Source organism: Hylobates moloch, unplaced genomic scaffold (assembly GCF_009828535.3).
Source record: "Hylobates moloch isolate HMO894 unplaced genomic scaffold, HMol_V3 SCAFFOLD_7, whole genome shotgun sequence".
NCBI classification, from domain to species: domain Eukaryota; kingdom Metazoa; phylum Chordata; class Mammalia; order Primates; family Hylobatidae; genus Hylobates; species Hylobates moloch.
In genome coordinates this window covers 8700948-8723062 of record NW_026652282.1, presented here as the reverse complement: position 1 = coordinate 8723062, position 22115 = coordinate 8700948, and positions in this window count along the sequence as shown.

Genomic DNA, 22115 nt, shown 5'->3' with positions numbered 1-22115 from the left:
AACAATAGAGGAACAACAACAACAAAAAGAGATGCAGAAAGCAAACAAAATAGCAGACATAAGCCAGGTGCGGTGGCTCACGCCTGTAATCCCAGCACTCTGGGAGGCCGAGGCGGGCAGATCACGAGGTCAGCAGATCGAGACCATCCTGGCGAACACTGTGAAACCCCGTCTCTACTAAAAATACAAAAAAAAACCACCGGGCATGGTGGCGGGCACCTGTAGTCCCAGCTACTTGGGAGGCTAAGATTGCAGTGAGCAGAGATCACACCATTGCACTTCAGCCTGGGCGACAGAGTGAGACTCCATCTCCAAAAAAAAAAAAAAGGCAGACATAAATCCAACTATATCAATAATGACATTAAAATAAAAGGAATAAAATCTATAATCAAAGGCTAGAGATTGCCAAATTGGCTGAAAATCAGTAGCCTTCTATATGATGTCTACAAGAGAAATATATACATTGAAAGTAATATGATAGAAAAAGACAAACCATACAAACTGTAACTATAGAAGCTGGAGTGGCTATATTACCACTAGAAAAAAAGACAGATTTTGAGACAAAAAAATTTACAAGATACAAGGGGAACTTTCCTAATGAAAGGATCAATATGTCAGGGAGACATAATAGTTATAAACATGTATGTACCTAGACACAGAGCATCAAATTATATAAAGACAAAAATGACAGAATCAAAAGAAGAAATATACAATTCAACATTTCAAGTTAGAGATTTCAGTACTCTAAACAACTTACAGAACTACTATACAGTAAATCAATAAAGATGTAGAAGACTTTTAGACGACACTATCTACCAACCTGACCTAACTGACATTTATGGTATACTGCACCCAATAGCAACATAATACATTCTTTTTCCTTTTCTTTTCTTTCTTCTTTTTTTTTTTTTTTTTTTGGATGAAGTTTCGCTCTTGTTGCCCAGGCTGGAGTGCAATGGTGTGATATTGGCTCACCTCAACCTCTGCCGCCCTGGTTGAAGAGATTCTCCTGCCCCAGCCTCCCAAGTAGCTGGAATTACAGGCATGCGCCACCATGCCCAACTAATTTTGTATTTTTAGTAGAGATGGGGTTTCTCCACGATGGTCAGGCTGGTCTCCAACTCCCTACCTCAGGTGATCCACCCACCTCAGCCTCCCAAAGTGCTGGGATTACAGGCATGAGCCACCGTATCCAGCCTTACATGTTTTTTTTTCCTAAGCATACACAAATGTTCCTCAGAATAGATCATATTCTGATCCACAAAACAAATCTGAATAAATTTAATATTATTGAGTATTTTAATGTATGTTCTCCAACAACAATGGAATTAAATTAGCAAAACAACAAAAAAATAGAAAATTAAACAATAATTTTCTAAATGTCATAAGGATAAAGAAGAAATAAAACGGAAAATTAGAAAGTATTTGAGCTGAATTAAGACAAAATCATGTATATTAAAATTCCTTTGATGTAGCCAAAGTAGTACTTAAAGGATAATTTATAGCTCTAAAGATCTATATTAAAAAAAGAAAAATCTCAAACCAATAACAAGTTTTCACCTTAAGAATTTAGAAAATAGGGGCTGTGCACAGTGGTTTACACCATAATCCCATGACTTTCAGAAGCTGAGGTGGAAGGATTGCTTGAGCCCAGGAGTAAAAAAAAATAAAAATAAAAAAATAAATAAATAAAATAAATAAATAATAAAAATAAATAGCCAGGCTTGTTGGTACATGCCTGTGGTCCCAGCTACCTGGGAAGCTGAGGTGGGGGGATCGCTTCAGCAAGAGAGGTCAAAGCTGCAGTGAGCCTTGCCACTGCACTCCACTGCACTGCACTGATCATGTCTCTGCACTGCAGCCTAGGAGACAGAGTGAGATCCTGTCTCAAAAAAAGAGAAAGAAATTAGAAAAAAAAGGAACAAACTAGATACAAAGCAAACAGGAAGGAAACCATAAAGATCAAAGGGGAAATCAATCAAATGGAAAACAGAAAAACAATAGAAAAAATAAATCACTAAAAATTGATAAATTTCTAGACCATATGACAAAAAAATAGAAGAAACAAATTACCAAAATTACGAATGAGTGTACATCACTATCAATCCTAGGGAAGTTAAAATGATTATAAGAAAACATTATGAAAAAATTTATGCCAAACAATTATGCACCTCAGTTGACATAGACAAATTCCTAGGAAGACATTTTGATCAGAGACCTAAATGTCAGAGCTGAAACTAAATCTTCTAGGGGAGAACATAGAGGAATATTTTTGAGAAGTTAAGTTAGCTATTGATTTATTATATATAGATATAAAAAGCATACACTATAACAAAAATTAGTAATTTGGACTTCATCAAATTGTTTTTCTTCAATAGACACTGTTAAGAAAATACAGACACTCCACAGAACTGGGAGAAAATATTTCCAAAAAAAATTCTAAAGAAGGGTTTCTACCTAGAATATATAAAGAACTATTACAACTCAAATAAGCTGCTGAAAGCACATTTGGATGAAAAATTAAAATTACAATGTTAGATTACATCTCTTAGAATGGCTAAAATGAAGAAGACTGAAAATATCAAGTGCTAGTTTGGATACAGAGAAACTGGAAATCTCATACATTGTTAATGGGAATACAAGGTGATGCAGCCACTTAGGAACTAAATGTTAAGACTTTAGCATGTCTTAAAAACTTAAGCATACCACTTAATATCCATCCCAGAGCATACCACTTAATATCCATCCCAGAGCATACCACTTAATATCCATCCCAGATATTCTACTTTTGCTAATTACCCAAAAGAAATGAAATTATATGTCAAAAGACTAGTAAATTAATGCTAATAATGCATTTATTCACTATTAGTCAAAAACTGGAAAATAAATACCAATTCAATTGGTGAATGAATACATAAATTGTAGTACATCCATACAATGAGTTACTATTCCATACTAAAAAGGAACAAACTACTGATACACACAAAAAATAGTTGAAACTCATCATAGAAAAGAATAAGATCATGTCCTTTGCAGGGACGCGGATGGAGCTGGAGGCCATTACCCTTAGCAAAATAATGCAGGAACAGAAAACCAAATACCGCATGTTCTCACTTATAAGTGGGAGTTAAATGATGAGAACACATGAACGCAAGAGGAGAACAGCAGACACTGAGGCCTACTTGAGGGTGGAGGGTGGGAGGAGGGAGAGGATCAGTAAAGTATCTATTACGTACTAGGCCTAGTACCTGTATGATAAAAGAATCTGTACACCAAACTCCCGTGATATGAGTTTACCTGTATAACAAATGTGTACATGTACCCCTGAACCTAAAATAACAGCTTAAAAATAAAATAAAAATAAATAAATAAAATGGTTGAAACTCAAAAGCATTATGCTAAGTGAAACAAGCCAGACCCCAAAGGCCACACACTATATGATTTCATTTATATAATTCCCTGGAAAATGCAAACTCACAAGAACAAAAATCAGATCAAGGGCAAAGGGTGATGGGAAGTAAAGATAAGTATAAAGGAGCAGGAGAAACTTTTTGGTATGATCGAAATGTTCTATATCTTAACTGTGGTGGCAGCTGTATAACTATATACATTTGTCATAATGCATTATGAATAAATAGGTACAAATGGAGGGTAAAGATTATTGACAAATATAATCCTCATGAGAAAACACAGGTATAGAAGTAGGTCTCCTCATCTTCTCATTCTAAAAACTCTAAATATTTACCTATCATCCAGCTGAGAACATTGGAGAACAACCTGGAAGTCTCATGAGTCAATAGATTGCCTGTATGAGGAGAAAGACATGATATAGTTTTTCTGTAAAGTTCTAGTACCCAGCAAAGGTACTAGACAATCTCATAGCTACTCAATAAATATTTATATTAACAAATGGACAGATAAATGTATCCTCACAAAGATACTTAGCCAAGATCAGATACTCTTCCAGGTGTGGAGGTGGAATAGTAAATGGTGAAATATGAAAACAGAGAAATTGTATAAATTAATGAAATTCCCTACATTACCGTGTCAATGGCATCTGGATGGCTGTTTTAGAATCTTTGTACATAATAATACTCCCAAATCAGTAAACAAATAAACACTTCTTAAAAGGGATCATGCATAAATAACAAAATGACTCTCTTAAAGATTAAAATAAACAAATTGAAATAAAGTCTACCCAAATCTCAAAATTCTATGCAAGTGAAATTAATCTGCATAGATTAGAAATTGCCTGAGCTGAAATAAGGTTTTATAATAAACTGTTTCACTTAAAATAGGAATAATTACTTATTTTATTGAATTTTTAAATAATGAAGCAAACTCAAAGTGTTCTCTGCAAGCCATTACTTTCTTAGCTCTAGATTATTTTCAAAATAATTTTCAAGTCAATTCATATTATTTCTAAAGAAATGTCAAAATGTTCTCACTTGTTCTCAAAGATACCACTTTTTTCTTGTTCAATTTTTATCTTGCAAATTGTCCTAATAATATTTTTTATAACAATTTTGTTTTTCTGATCCAGATGTAAGTTATTGCATTTATTTCTCATGCCTCTGCCTTTGTCTTTTACGACATTGTCATTTTGAAGAGTATCACCAGTGTTGTTGTAGAACGTTTCTTAATCTTGGTTGGTCTGATGCTTCTCATGATTAGATAATGATTAAGCATTTTAGGCTGGTATATCACAGATTTGATATTGTGTCCTTCAAGCTACATCACACCAGGAAGCACTTGATATTCATTTGTTCTATTATTGGAGACGTTAACTTGGGTAATATGGTTTAGGTGGTATTTGTCAGATCTTTCCATGGTAAAGGGATCTATTATCCTTTGTGATTAATAAATGATCCATGTAAAGTACTTTGATAGCGTGTAATTTAATACTATTACATATATTTTAACATTCAAATATTATGACATTGTAAAGTATAATATCTTTGAAAATAAACACATTTAATCATTAGTAACTTCATTCAGTATAGTTTGAAATAGAACGATACATTTAATTACTATGCATACTTCCAGAAGCTATCATACCTGCCTATCATTTCAAGGCATAGATTTAAGTAGAAGTTGATAGAAAGGCTCTTCAGAAATTATCTATGATTTGTTTCCTGTACCAACGTGAGGCTTGTGGTTTATGCTTTGGGCCCATGATCTCTGTTGGACGGTCATTTCCTCGCTTTAAAATTCAAGAGCAGTGCTCTCCATTCTAGAGGAAATAAAATGCCTTTCCAATGTACTGAGAAATGTACCATTTCACCAAATATCAAGAAACCCAAGAGGCCAGACTAGATCAATAAATAAACGTCCAGCCCCTGGCCTAAGCTCCAGTGATTTAGTTCCATTTATAAAGTGTTAACCTTGAAATACAGCTTGAGATAAAGTTGAACACACTTTATTACAATACAAACTGTTAATACAATAGAAACCTCACTTGCTCAAAGTTATCATGTTATAATAGAAAGATCCCTAGAGTCTAAGACAACCAATGTTTTTAGCTTGACTCCATCACGGAAACCAGCCTTTGATTGTTCACTTTTCCCTTCTGAAAATTCATTTACTGATCTTGAATTAGGGCTCAAGGTACCAACTTTGTGGTGTTGTATAAGCAATAAATCATCATACATGAAAGAGCTTTGGAAACCATAGAACACTTACAAAGGTTAGCCAAAGAGTGGGAAAGACCCTCCAAAATACAATTATACTGTTATTTCCTACGTTGAGAATCACTCAACTTGGACTTGATGCCAATGAAAATCTATTTATTAAAAAAATTTTCAACACTTTGAATGTCTGAAAATGGAGCATCCTGAATGTGCAAATGAAGCAACACTGAATAGAACAGAATTTTAATGATGCCAAGAACCAGGCATAAACTGTTCAAGAGACTGACTGCTTTCTCTGCTGACTTCATGGAGTGAAGTTGTTTTAAGAGGAACAGCTGCCAACTTGAGTCGTCAGCCCACCGCATACCTTTTACAGTGATGCTAGAGCTGCCTACACACAAGGCTGTAACACTCAAACTCTGGTTGCTTTTATCAGTTGTGTGTGTACACGCACACATACGCATGGCCATGCATACACACAATGGTTCTGGCAAAGGAATAAATCAGTTAACCAAAGTATAACTCCCTTCAAGGACTGCCTACATGCTGTTTTATGTATTCATCTAATCCAATTCTTGAATGGTTAGACTACAGGGACAGTGGCTGAGTGTACCTTCCCAGTAAAAAAAAACAAAAAGACTGGAAACAAATGGTCTAGCTGTATCATAGTTCCTGCTCGACTCCCAAGTGCTGAAATAAGCAATGGTAAAGCTAGTGACTGGAGCAGAAGTGTTACATAAACAACTATGTACCAGATGAGAATCTTTTCAGGTAATTCAACTCCCAGATGAAGGAAGCAGCAGATGACAATAGCTAGATATATTGGGGCTCATAATGAAGGATAAGCAAAAGGAGCACTGAAAAAACTTGCAGGCCTTATAATACAGATAATGTTTAGGAATTGACATTTGAGGTAGGAAAATGAACTATCTGAATGCTGATCTTGCTTACAATCATCTCTCTCTCTATCCGACTACTGCAGCCCTACAACAAAGACTGCATTACCTTTTTGTCTCAGTTGTCTTCCCACTCTGACCAATTCTTACCCCGTCTCCGGGACAGTCTTCTTAAATGTGTTGACAGTGATTGCTCAGGATGATGCAATTATGGCTGACTTTTTTTCTTCTCTCCCATATGTTTCCTCAAAGATGTCTCAAGTGAAATCTGCATAGTCTCCTCATCTTATAAATAGTATGGTTGGGACATAAATCTACGGCCTCTTCACCCCACAGGGCTACTTCTGTAGATCATCAATCCAAAATGCTTCGTTTAAAATACCTCCTCTGGCCGGGCGCAGTGGCTTATGCCCGTAATCCCAGCACTTTGGGAGGCTGAGGCGGGCGGATCACCTGAGGTCAGGAGTTCGAGACCAGCCTGACCAATATGAAGAAACCCCGTCTCTACTAAAAATACAAAATTAGCTGGGCATGGTGGCACACACCAGTAATCCCAGCTACTCGGGAGGCTGAGGTGGGAGAATTGCTTGAACCCGGGAGGCAGAGGTTGCAGTGAGCCGAGATTGTGCCATTGCACTCCAGCCTGGGCAATAAGAGTGAAACTCTGTCTCAAAATAAAAGAAAATAAAATAAAGTAAAACAAAATAAAATAAAATACCTCCTCTGTGTATGACACCCAGTACAACCCTCCTCTTCCCACCTGCTTGCCATTACCTTTAAATCTCTTCCCTTATTCCATGAAGATGTTTATCCCTTAATAGTCCACATTAATTGCCACATTAATTAGTAGTACATATTAATTTGGATATTGCATTCAACATCTTTGTCTCTCAATCCCCTGACTTCATCTGCAATTACTTTCACCTTCGCTTCACTTCTGCCTTCTCCCATGGCCACATTTTTATATTGCCTTCACCTAGAAAATCTCTGTGTCCGAAATCTTAAACTCAAGTAATTCTCCTTGGACCACAACTTCTTCTGCCTCCAGTTCTTTCAGTTAGCTATTCTTTGGCCTCAGAGGGACTCCCTGTTTCCTTGATCACTCTACTATTTTCTCCCTATCCATCACCCCCATCTCTTGTCATTCCTTCTTTCTCCACTTAATTTAGTTTTATGGACATTTATTTCCATAATACACTTTCTTCAATCCCCTCTCAAATTCACTTAGCCTAATCTTAACCCTAACAAACTCAACTTGCTAAATTGACACCACTTACACCAAGATGCTGACAACCACTGCAGAGAATCCAAAACAGAATGGAGTGGTTGCACCACAATGAAGGTAGTCAGCCTTAACTGGTCTTTGGCATTCCTTTGACTAGTAATTTTTGTGTATTTCTGGTAATATCTCTTTCCCAATTTCAGCAACTATTTCAACCTTTCTTTGAGCTTCTCAAAATTCCTACCTACACATTTCTGAGCCTCACATTTATCATCTGTCAAATGAGAGTTATCTTAGATGACTTTATCTTAGACTTCCCAGAGAAGCAAGTTCTCAGGCAAGTAGTTATTTTCAGATGACTTTATAGACTTCCTAGAGAAAAAAGAAGTTCTCAGGTAGGTACTTATTTATTTACCACTGACAGATTCATAAATTTACCAACAACTTCCATCATCATTTTGCTTATGCCAGAAGGTGTTGTTTCTTCCTTCTAAGGCGAGTCTCTCCATTTGTGCTGTAGAAACCATTTCAGTCCAATTTTCCACTCTCGTTTGGTGCCAACTTTCAGCATTCAAACATGTTCCAGTTCGTAACATTAATTTAAAAATTCCTCTCTTGGACCCATAGTCCTCTCTAGTAGTTTTCCTATTGTTCTCCTCTCCTTTAAGGGCAAATGATTCCACTGAAACTATTCTCACTGTTATCATCAATGATTACTTTATTGCTAAATCAAAGGATATTTCCAGCTAACTTCTTTATACATTAAATACTGCCAAGGACTCACTCCTTTCAAACATTCACTCTAGGAAACACATCTTGCAATGTTCCTGTACAAGCGTAGGAGTTCTTTCTCCATTCCCTTGGCAAACTCCTCTTCTCTGCCTATCTTTGAAAAGCTGGAGCTCTTCCACCTCCCTCTTGGTTAGTTATCTTTTCAGTTTCAACTTCTATGGCTTCAAGTACTGTATGATGATGATTCTTAAGTTCATATCTCCACCCCAGTACTTGCTTGCATTTTCATATTCTCCCCTGCCTGTTGGATCACACTACTTAAATGTCCAAGCATGCATGTCAAATTCAGCAAGTTTATTTTGTATGTATTTTTTCATTCCCATCAAAATCCTCCTGTTTTCCTGTCTAAGTGGATGATGCCACCAAACCAAAACCTGGGGTTAGCTCCAGAATTCTCCTATGCCTTCATCCACCATATCCAAAGAAACATCAAATTCTGCTGATTCCACTCCTTAAGATTTCTCAACTGTGTCCGTATCTTGTCACCTCCCACTGCCATAGTTTTGGTCCAGACCACAGGTATCCCTTGCCCTGATGGAAGACAACTTATCTCTTAAGAAGTCCCTCTGACTCCATTCTGGCCCTGTTTCAGAAAGCAGAGGGAGCTTTCTAAACTACACACCTGATTACGTAAGTCTCCTATACACAAGCATTCAACGAAATCCAGTTGCTCTTACAGTTCAATTTCCAGACCAGCCCCTTGTTGTGGAAGCTGTCCTGGACATTGTAGGACGTTTAACAAGTATCACTGGCCTCCACCCACTAGATGCCAGTAGCACCACCTCTCCTCCCCTAAGCTGTGACAACCAGAAAACATCTCCAAACCCTGCTAAATGCCTCCTAAGTGACAAATTCATCCCTGGTTGAGAATCACTGACCTAGAGTAATAGAAAAAAACCTCGACTCCTCAGCTCTTACCCTCCCAGTTCATCATCTATACTTATCATTTCCACCTCGCACTGGGAAGTTCACAGCCATGAACATTGTCTCTAATGTTTTGAGCTTTTGTTCTGGACATTCTTTTATTCCTCCAAGTTTCTTTTTAACCTGCCAAATATCTCTTGTAGAATTTATTTTGGAAGATTCTTATAAATGACACTTTTTTCTGAATAGTATTCATCACATTGACAAAGATGATGCATTCTTCTATTCACTACAGTTTCTACCAAAAGACTGACCTCCTGGGGAAAACATGACTGTTCCTGTTACTGAAAATTGACCAAGCACGTTGAAACATGCTGTTCTGTTTCTCTACCTCTTCTACCCAATCCTCTCATAAATTACTGTGAACATTCGTGTTGTTACATTATAGTTTTTCCCTCTAGAGAAACTGCACTGTATACTACTCATACTACTCTTTCTAAGAACACTGCTAGTTAGCATTTGTTACATGTATTCATTACCTGACAGACATTACGGTAGATATTTTACAAACATTATCAATCATCCTCACCCAAACCCATCCATGGAGGCATTATTGGAATCTGTTAGAGTACCTTAGAAAAGGAGATGCTCAGTCGGGTTTGGGGTGAGGGATATTAGATATTCAGCTCAAGAGGGAAATGTCTACCACAAAAACATAGCCTTTATTCCTGATCCTATTGCTTTGTTTTAGCTAATATTCTGTCTTTATCTCTAGTAAGTAGATGGCTACCTCCAACTTGCTTTTAGGCTTCATTTTCTTTATCTCCCTGCTAGTGCTTGCTAATGGACAGTGTCTTCTCTAACAATGTTGATGTCCATTTGTCTTAGCATGGTTCAGGTTCTTCTTGTAACAAATAAATTGTTAGATGCCTGTGGTTTGTTGCCATTCCCACATTGCCCATAGAGAATATATTCTGTTTTTGCTGTCTGCTGTATCACCTAATGCCGTATTTTCAGAAATTTCCATTGCCAAGAAATAAGGTCCTCTCTGAATAGCTCAAGATGAGGTTTTCCAAGTTGATGACCAGCATTGAGACCTCCCCCACAAAAAAAAACCTATTAGAAGAGGACCCCAAGTACCAACAGGTCTACCTGGGGATGTCTCATCTGCAAGTTTACTCCATCATCTTGACTGTGAGTGTCCTTTCTCTTTACTGTGGGGTGTTATGCTAATAGAGTGGTGCTGAACTGGAAGGGAACAACAAAAGATGTTGCAATGTAGATGCTAACTTTTCTAGAAAGCCTTTTGCTTTGAGATGATCTAGAAGACATAGCATTCTCCTACCAGGATGCCAGTGTGCCTCATGAGGTCTGGAAAGTTTCTTATGATTCTATAAGCTAGACTGGTTTTTAGCTTTACCACAATAGCATAAAGGTAAAAAGACAGTGGTGCTATTAGGGGTGGGGTCCTAATATCTGTAACAATTCTCATTTGATCTATAATAATTCTCATTTGACAGACGATAAATGTGAGGCTCAGAAATGTTAGGGCCAGAAATGAGTATATAGAATGTGTTATGTTGAATTGGAAGGTCTCCAAGATTCTCACCCCCTTGGTATATATGCCCTATGTAATCCCCTCCCTTAAGTGTAAACATGGCCTGTTTTTATGATGGTGGAGTCATTCTCATGATTAAGTTATATTAAATGGCAGAGATGAAGGCATTTTTGTAGATATAATAAAAGCCCTTAATTAGTTGATTAATTTAATCAAAAGGGATATTGGCTGAGTGAGCATGACCTAAAGAGGTGATCCCTTTAAAACAGAGTTTATGCAAAAAGAAAAAAAGTAATGGAGACACAGACTTTACACCCTTCAAAATAATTAACTCAAAATGGATCACAGACGTAAATGTAAAATGCAAAACTATAAACCCCCTGGAAGATAACATAGGAGAAAATCTAGATAACTTTGGGCTTAACAATGACTTCTTAGATACAACACTAAAGGCACGATCCATGAAAGAAAGAACTGATAAGCTGGACTTCATTAAAATTAAAAATATCTGCTCTGCAAAAGACACTGTCTACAGAATGAAAAGACATGCCACTGACTGGTAGAAAATATTTGCAAGAGATATATCTGATAAAGGACTGCTATCCGAGATATAACAAAAACTCAATAATAAGTAAACCAATTTTTAAAATGGGCCAAAGAAATTCACAGACACTTCAACAAAGAAGATATACAGATGGCAAATAAGCATATGAAAAGATGTTCCACATCATGTCATCAGGGAAATGCAAATTAAAACAACTAAATACCACCACACACCTATTAGACTGACCAAAATCCAGAACATTATCAACAACAAATGTTAGCAAGGTTGTGTAGCAACAAGAACTCCTACTCATTGCTGGTGGGAATGCAAAATGGTACATCCACTTTGGAAGACAGTTTAGCAGTTTCTTATAAAACTAAACATACTCTTACCATACAATCAAACAATTACACTCTTTGGTACTTTCCCAAAGGAACTAAGAACCTATGTCCACACAAAAACTTACACATGGATGTTTACAGCAGCTTTATTCATAATTGCCAAAACTTGGATGCAACCAAGACATGCTTTAGTAGATAAATGTATAAACTGTGATACATTCAGACAATGGAATATTATTCAGCACTAAAAAGCAGTGGGCTATCAAGCCATGAAAAGACATGGAGAAAACTTAAATACATATTACTAACTGAAAGAAGCCAATCTGAAAAGGCTATATACTGCATGATTCCAACTATATGACACGGTGGAAGTCAAAACTATGCAGATAGTAAAAAGATCAGTGGTTGTCAGGAGTTGGGGGCAAATGAGATGAATAGGTAGAACACAGAGGATTTTTAGGGCAGTGAAACTTCTCTTTATGAAACTATATTGGTAGATACATGTTATTTCACACTTGTCTTAATGCATAAAATGTACAACACCAAGAATGAACCCTAATATAAAACATAGCCTTTGGGTGATAATGATGTAGCAGTGTAGGTTCATGAATTGTAACAAATGTACCACTCTAGTGTGGGATGCTGATAATGGGGAAGGCTATGCATGTGTGAGGCTAGGGAGTATATGGGGAAATCTCTATAACTTCCTCCCAATCTTGCTGCGAACCTAAGAATGCTCTAAAAAATAAAGTCTATTCAAACAAACAAACAAACAATCCCCACACATTAACAACAACAAAAGAATGCCTAGAGATTAGAGATTCACCTGCTGGTTTTGAAGAAGCAGCTGGCCACCAACAAGAAAAGTGGGGACTTCAGTCCTATAAGAAGTGCAAAAGACTCAATTCTGCCAAAAGCCTCATGAGCTTGGTAGTGGACTCAGCCTGGCTGACATCTTGCTTTCAAGCTTGTGACATGCTGAGCAGAGAACGTAGTTAAGCCACACATGGACTCCTGGCCCATATAAACTGCATGTTTTTTAAGCCACTAATTCTGTGGCAATTTGTTATGCAGCAATTGAAAACTAATGCATCCTTTATGTTGGGTTATAAAATTCAATGGCTGGCAACAGAAGAAGACTAGTGACTTATTTAATAAACTTGCTTCTTCCATCTTATAGGAACTTCAAAGATATGAGCACTATTTAAACACCAGACAATAGAAAATCGTTTATTTTCAGTGGTTTATAAGCAAATGATTTCTTTATATTTAAGATTACACTGGCCATTTCTCAGGAGTAATTTCATCTATACAAGTAACATATCCCAGATATTAGTTTTACTATTCCTTTTGACTAGGAAGACAACTTAGTTTAAAATATTTCATTCGCTGTCAATAACTGCATTATGAAGTCCAATTTAAAAGAATCAAGGACTGAAATATTTTTGTTTGATTTTTTTTTTGCACCAGGACTATTGTTGCTTATTTTATTTACACCTCAGCAAATTTATTTTCAGGAAGCAATGAGTATTGACTTCCATGAACCGTTATTGCCGATCACTCTGTCACACTCGATGTAACAGGAAGAAATTGTTTCAGGCTGATTTTAGTTTTCCTCACACAGATTACTCACTCACATCACATGATGGCATCAAATATTTATGTGGTTGAGGAAATTATAGTTTCTCACAATTCAAGATTTGAAGATTGCCTCTTGCTATAGATAAAGAATACATTGGACTGATGAGAGAATAAACTGAGTTAACTTTGAAGACCTAAAGGTAATAAGCCATCTAAAAAGCCTTAGTCGTAAGGAGTTTAAGCCTTTTGATATGAATTTTCAGAGTAACAATGAGCCCTAGATTAGATTACTTAGTTTTGCAAGTAAACAGGTTGAACAGATATAAATCAAAAGGAAGCAGAATTCTAAGTGATATAAGAAGTTACAACAATTTCATCTTTTTAACAATCAAATAAGCTGCCTTGTGAGATACTGAGTTGACAATCACTAGAAGTGATTATGCAGAAGTTGGAAAATCACCAGTTATGAAGGCTATAGAGCAAATTCCTATACTATATGGGAGAGTGAACACAATAACCAGTAAAAGTCACCATTTCAATCTAAGAGATTTCACGATTCCAAAAACATGACGTGATCAGTTAAAGAGAAATCCTACACCATTACACGCTTGTATTAAGCCATGATTTATGACATTTTATATATATATATATATATATATATCACCCATTATATATTACAAGAAAAATACGAATTAATGTTTTTTTTTCCCTCCTTAGGTATAATGCAATCTTGACAATTTGCCCAAACTCATTGATGGTGAAGGGCAGAATGCCTAGACACAGTTGCTGGTGTTTAAGACTTCACTCCTAGTGATTCATACATGGAGAGGGTAATTAAGGAAGGAAAGAGAACAATTAAAGGATAGAATACAATGGCACATGCATAGCTTTATCAACCACCACTTTCTGCACAGTGCTTGAAAATTATGCCTTAAACAAGTTGGGATCAAGAAAGATCGTCGATATCATTTCCTTGAGAAATCATTAATATATTGGGCAGCAATATGAAACAATATGATCTTCTTCTCATAGAACCAATTATCTCCTTTTCAGAGACTTTTCACATTTCTCAGTTAAATTAATTTATATCTCCCTTATTTTATTGCAAAATCCATGATTCAGGAACGATGTTGTTTTTATCTCCATCCTTAGTCCTTAAAAAAGGACCTCAGTGATACATAAAAATGTATTAAATAAGTGAATAAGTAAATTGATAAGAAAAAGAAGACAGGAGGATAAAACAACTTTAACATTCCCTAAGGATTCTGTCCAAAGACCTCTTATCTCTCTCTCAAGGCAAGAGATGGTGGTAGCTTGGCCTAGTGTATGCCAACGGAGATAGAAGCTACAGGACTAGCAAATGGGTTGCTGTGGAGGATAAGAAAGAGGCATGAGTCAAGGAAGACTTTATAACCTGAATAGCCAAGTGAATTGTTTATTGATATGTAGACCACTGAGAGATGAATAGGACTTGTATTGGTTATCTAATACTATGTAACAAATTACCCCCAAAATGAGCAGCTTAAAATAACAAACATTTATTATGTCATTATTTCTGTGGGTCAGGTGCCCCAGTGTGGTTTAGCTGTACCCTCTCTGGCTCAGGGTTTCTCACAAGAGTGCAATTGAGGTGTCAGCAGTAGTTGCAGTCATCAGGCTTAACTGTGGCAGGAACCACTTCCAAGTTCACACTCCTGTGGTCATTGGCAGAGTCCAGTCCTTTAACAATCAAATGGTTGTTGGCCCAAGGCTGTTCTCAGTTCCTTGGTATGTGGGTCTCTCCATCAGGCAGTTCAGAACATGACAAATGGGTTCCTCAGAGTGAACAAGTAAGGAAAGTCACAGAGAATGCAAACAAGATGGAAGTCAGTCTTTTGTAACCTAATCTTGGAAGTGGCATCCCATCACTTTTGCCATAGATTCATTAGAAGCAATTCAGTAAGTCCAGTCTGTACACAAGGGAGGAGATTATACAAAGACGTGACAAAATGTGAATACTAGGAGGCCAGCTTGTTGAGGGCCATTTTAAAAGCTCTTTATTACAGGCTTACACAGAAAAATCAGGAGTTCCTTTTTTTTTTTCTTAGATGTCCTAAGTTTGACCTTGAATGGCCTCTGAGATACCTAAGAGGAGGAGTCAAGTAGGCAATTGTCATGATTCATGAGTCTGGAGCTTGGAGGGGAGGTATGGACAGGAGACACCACTTTGAAGAGTATCAACCTATATTTAAAGTCACATAAATGAGTGAGATCTTCCAGGAAAAAAAAAATGGAAAGAGAGATAAGGGAAAAGGATTCAAGACCAAGAGTGGGGAATTTCGACATTTTTAGGTTACACAGAAGAAAGAAGGTAATGAAAACCAAGAAGTAGCCAGAGGAGAAGGGGGAAAAACCGAGACTCTTGAGGTTATAGAGCCAAAAGAAAAAAAATTGTAGAATAAAAGATGGTCAATTATGGCAAATGTTGCAGAGAGGCAGAATAAGATGCAGATAGTGGCATTATTGTTTTTTAAATAAAAATGTGGAAAAAGACTAATTATATATTGGCAAGAGACCAGGTAAATAAATTGCAGTATATTCATACAATGGGATACTGTGAGCAATTAAAATGAATGCAAAAGGGAGTCACTCCCATCAACATGGAAAAAACTCAAAAACATAATGTTAACAAAAAGCAACTGCTGTAAAACCGATGTTATTTAAAAGCTTAAAAGCTAAAACTAAGTACATATTTGTATAAATCCATTTGTATATAGAAATAATGTAAAAGCAAGCATATGAATTATTTTTTAAAATCATGAAAATGTTACTTCTGGGGAAGGGGTAGGGAAAATGTGATCAGGAAGAAGTATACAACAGCTACTTCTCTGGGAGGCATCATTCCTTTCTGAAATATGAAAACAAGCATAGGATAATACATGGATTTTCTTGATATTATTCTCTCTTTCTGTCTATATGCTTAAAATGTGTCATAGTGAAAGTTTTAAATTAACAAAATTTGACAAGATTTGGCAACTCTTTCAAGAGTGGCTTTAAGTGGAGTAAGTTAAAATGAACTAAAAAGAAACTTAACTTCACTCTCTGAGTGACCTTGGAGAAATTATTTTACTTCTCTGAACTTCAGTTTTCTCATCTGTAAAATGGTGTATAAGTGACTGAATATGTGGGTGTGTACATGCACGAGTATGTATGTGTACATATATATGCATGACACATTCATAAATGCACAGACACACACATATGCACATATCATAAATGTTTTGCAGGCAATAAACAAATGAGAGCTATAATTCAACCTTCATGGTGAGAACTAAAAAAAGACAATCTTTCAGAGCCTAGCTACAGTACAGATTATAGATAGAAGAAATGGAAATGGAAGGCGAAAGAAAGTGGTAGGGAATACTGCCAAATGGTGTTAGATCTGTCTGAATTAGCACAAAGAAAGGAGAAGTAAAGAGAACTTCAGAAGCCTTGTGGTTCGATTGTAGTTACCTGACTTTAGAAAAAAAATAGTCTCCCAGCCCTACCTTCTTCACCACTACCACTCTCCCAGAAAAGATTCAAGGAACAAAGCGAATGGGCATCTCTTTAGCAACTGCTTAACTAAGAAATGACAGGCTGAGGCAGGAACCTAAAGAAGATGATCATTGTAGTTATGACTAGGATGGGAAAGGCAAACTAAGCTTCAAGACCCTGAGCAGAAACTTAAAGGGAGTTATTGCTTAAAAAAAAATGGAGCAGATTTCCTGGAGGTGGATGAGAGAGCATAAAGACCTGAGAACATTTCTCCAAGTGTCCCGTGTCCATTACTGGCAAAGGGTCATCCAACCATTGTCTTTCAAGTTCCTACTAAGTGCCAGGCACTGTTCTTTGCATGAAGAAACCATCAGTAAATAGGAAAAAGCCCATGGCTTCATGAAGGTTATATTCTAGTGGTAGGAAATGGTAAATAATCAAAGAAATTACAAGCAATGGTAACTTAGAAAAACAAAGCAGATAGGCACTACGGGGAAGGGTTGGAAATTAAAAATCCAGTGAGCAGGAACAAACTCATTGATAAGATGTCATGTGCCATGTGTGGGAATTTGAGTCCAGGAGATGAGGGATGACTGAGGGGTCTGAACTTCTTGGGTCTCCTGGTGTGTCTTAGTCTGTTCAGGCTGCTATAAGAGAATGCCATAGACTGGGTGGCCTATAAACAATAGAAATTTATTTCTCAAAGTTCTGGAGGCTGAGAAGTATATGATCAAGGCATTGGCAGATGGGAGTCTGATGAGTGTCTGCTTTCTGCTTCCTAGTTGGCCATCTTTTCACTGTAACCTCATATGATGGAAGGGATGAGGGAGCTTTCTGGGTTCTCTTTTTTAAGGGCACTAATCCCATTCATGAGGGCTCCAACTTTATGACATAGTCACCTGACAAAGGACACAATTCTTAATTCCATAACCTTGAGAGTTAGGAATTCAACATCTGAATTTCAGGACAACACAAAAATTCAGTCCATAGCATAGTGCAGACAGGGATAAAAAACAAGATGAGATTTGTCCTGATGGTTTCAAGTCACATCGATAGTGGCAGCAAGACTGAGTGTGGCAGGGGGAAAGAGGGAGGATTGGGGGACGTGAGACAGAGTGATCTAGCCAGCTGCATGCAAGTCCCCAGGGCTCCTTCTTGACTCTGGTTTTTTATAAGAAGTTTGAGATGAATACCCTACTGAAAGCCAAGATTAAATTGGTGGTAAAAGAAATACATCGTTGGTTCCCAACTCTGCTTCAACTGGGAGACACTGTGAAGGATTCTGTGATTAGAGGCATCAGCACAGGGAAGCGCCTGCATCCGAAGAGAGATGAGCATGGAGATACATAGATCTGGGCTTTCAGAGACATAATGATGTTGGTGATGTCTTGAGCATAACTGAGAAGGCTGGGTGCATCATGTCCCAGCCCAGCTTCATGCTGATTTAACATGGAATGACCAAGGAGTGAGCTGCTCCTGGTAAGGGAGAAGTGCAGAAGTATTTAATCTTCATGTCCATTTCTGAAAGAAACCCTAGTACTGAAAATATCTGATGTGTGTCTTTTAGCAGGGAAAGAGTGGGCCTAACTCTCAAGGAAGAGTGAACTCAGCAACTTTCCTGTGCTAGCACATGGGCTGAAGGTGTGCATGGTGTCAGCAGTTCTCACAAATGCAGATGGCCTTTTAGTTGAAATACTAGCAAAAAATTTCCCAGTGCTTATACTGACCAGACATTCTCTAAAGTGCTTTATATGTATTAGGTCATTGAATTTTTTTCATTTAAACATATATAATGTACCAACTATTGATTAGGCATCATACCAAGTTCTGGAGACACAAAGGAATGACACATTTCTGGCTGAGAACTCATGATCTATGGGAGGGGATCCTGGGGATTTTCTAATCCAACCTTTGGATGTGCAAGGAGGAAGAAACTGAGGCCCAGAGAAAGTCTTACTTGCCCATGGTGACACAGCAGAGCACAGCTTAGCACCAGAGCAGAGGCTGTCACCCAAGTCTTCCAGCTCTCACTCTGTGCTCTTTCAGCTATGCTGAAGGTCTCAACCAGTAACATGGTGTTGTTCTGGGACACAGTCCAACATGTCACCAGCAAGTTGATGAGCTCAAAAGACTTGAGGCTTCAAAATGCTCCAAGGAAAATATCTGCCTATATGCTTGATGTGAAAATGGGACTTCTTCTGACTAGTGATCTAGTAATATCCCAGGAACTAGCTATGCATAAATTTCCAGGGTCAAAATTTAACACTAGATGAGTATTTTAAGTGTTGAGAAAATAATCTTCCCAAGCGCCAATGGATTTTTAAAAAACACATTTGGGAGCAGATAGAAGCAGGCAGGGGAGGCTTTTCCTAATAGAATCTGTACTTGCATAGGTTATGAAGAACTGAGTAGAACTGGAATAATAATTTTTAAATTACTGCTATGTTTATTTCATGTTTGAACCTTGCTCCTTTAAATGATATTGAGTTATTTAAGCCCCAAATGAATATTTTGTTAATATTTTATGAATATAATTATCAATTTGATTTGCCAGCCATGTAAACCAATAATATTTTTTTTTAAAGTAAGAGAACTACTCGGTCCCCTTAAATTCACAGCCTTACAGGATGTAGAGAGAACAAAGCACAGAAGTTTTTACAAATCACTTGAACACTGCTCTAACACTTCTCATTTGGGAAAGAAAAAAGAAGGATGTTAAACAGGTAAATGTGTTATTATTTTCAGTTATTTTTTGTATAGGTTTGAGGCTAGAAAAAACAGACTCAGCAAAATACCTCTCCACTCCTGGGCAATCTGATTTTAAATAAACTGATGCATTGACTCGTGGGTATATCTATCTGCATGCAATTTTTAAATTAATAGACAAATAATCTCTTACAGTCAACTATGAGAAGGTAGATGAGATCACAGGATTCTTGAATAGTAAAGCTCACTAGGACAGACCTCTGTAAAACCATTTTATTTCAATACAGATTTGAAAGCTGATTAACATACATGTTTGTGGGGGAAATAATAGAAATAGGGTATTATAACGAGATTTTGCCAAGACTTTAAACAAAAGTTTTCCCAATATCCTGAGGACAAGGTGGAGAATCATGGTCTGCATGATGATTTGGTTTGGGGAATTTTTTTGAATGGTAGAAAGACTCTACTCAAAGGGGGTTGAATAATTAATTGAAACCCTACAATGGATGCATACTGCAGGGCTCTCTATAGCATGCATTCACTCAACATTTATTTGTTCTCGTGCTATTTCCTTTTCCTCCTGGACACATACATATGTAACTCAATTACATCTCTCAGCCTCCCTTGCAGTTCCATGTGGCCAGGTGACTGAACTCTGGCCAGTGGAGTAATGTGCACCATTTCCAGGCATGGCTCATGAAAACTTCCCTTTCGCAGTTCTTCATACACTATCCATTCTCCTGCTGGCAGGAAGAAAGACAACCCTGGGGCGGTCCTGGAAGCCAGGTGATGAAAACAACAGAGTCATGAGGTGAAAGAAAACCAGGCCCTTACATTTTCCCTGAGAGAAGAGCCACCTAACCAGAAACACCTACAATGACTGGTTGTGTGAACAAGAAATAAACTTCACTGTGTTAAGCCGTTAAGATTGCAGGGTTAATCCATATATTGCTGTAGGTTGCATCACCTTAAACAGTAAATAAATTCTTGCTATGTGCAAAGTACTGTGCTGAAGGTTATGGGGGATACAAACATAAAAATCCAGATAACTTTTTAAATTAAAGAGCTAGCACCCAGATAGGGAGATGGATGTTGATATTCATAACCCAAGAGAGAGTGATAAATGATACAATAAGAGTACAATAAAGGGTACGGTGGTTAAACATATAAGCTGTGGAGCTAGATGTCACGTGTTCAAATTCCAGATCTGCCACTAACAACTCTGTGACTTTGGGAAAGTTACTTATTTTCTCTGAACCTCAGTTTCTACATACATAAAACAAGGCTGCAAACAGGACTTATCTTGCAGATTGTTGTGAGGATTAAACTAATTAATACATGCAAAGCACTGTGAACATTCCTGACACATAGTGAGTGCTTAAAAATGTTATCGTCATCATTATTACGGGGCAAGGGGAGGAAATGAGGTTGTATCCAGCTGAAAGGGCCAAAGGCAGCTTTCTGCAGGTATCATTTGAACTTGGCCTTGATAGATGGGTAGAGCCTGGATATTTAGAAGTCACGGCTTGGGGTCCATATCTTCAAAGCAGAGAGGAAAGGCACACATACAGGGAGGACATTATGGCGCAAGTGATGAAAAAAAAAAAAGTGAGCAGTCCAGTTGAGTTCTCACCCAGGGAACCTGCAGGGAAGAAGAGGGTCCAGGTTGTAGAAGCACAAAAGCTCTATTGAGGAGTTTGGCATTTCTTTATGCCAAACTCTTTTATACTGGGAGCAATAGAAGGTACTAACCAGGGGAATGGCTTAGTCAGAGCTGTGTAAGAGAAAGATTAATCTAGCAACAGAGTGTAAACAGGATTGAAGAGAGGAGACAGAGGGACAGAGAGAGAGAGAGAGAGAGAGAGAGAGACACTGGTTAGAAAGTTATGAATATGTGATAGCAGGAGACAATTAGGAACCTGGTATGGTGGTTTAGTTGTGAATTAATGAGGACCAGAACTAGGATAATGACAATGGGGATGAGGAAGAAAGATATTATGAGACAAAGATTTTCAGAGGAATGGTATCCAAGTCAGTATTTGATATTGGCCCCAAACCCATTATCTGCTATTCTGTTATCCAAAAAAAAATCTCTAAACAAAAAATTGAAACTCATTTGGCAGTAAAGTGGGTTCTGAATGGATGAGATCATATCAGAGTTCTTTATTTATCTCACTTAGTGTTAATATAATTGTATTTTCTGTGAAAATAATACAGTGTTTGAACACATGGTGCTACTCTACAACGTGGTGGGAGTAATACCTAATAGATGGTATATGCACTGTACTGCCTTTCTACTATCTGAAAACAGCTGAATTCCAAAACACTTCTGGCCAAAGGACTTTGTATAAGAGATTCGTGTGTGTTATGAGTTGAATTGCGTCTCCCAAAAAGATATGTTGAAGTCCTAACCTGTGGTACCTATGATTGTGACATTATTTGGAAATAGGGTCTTTGCAGATGTA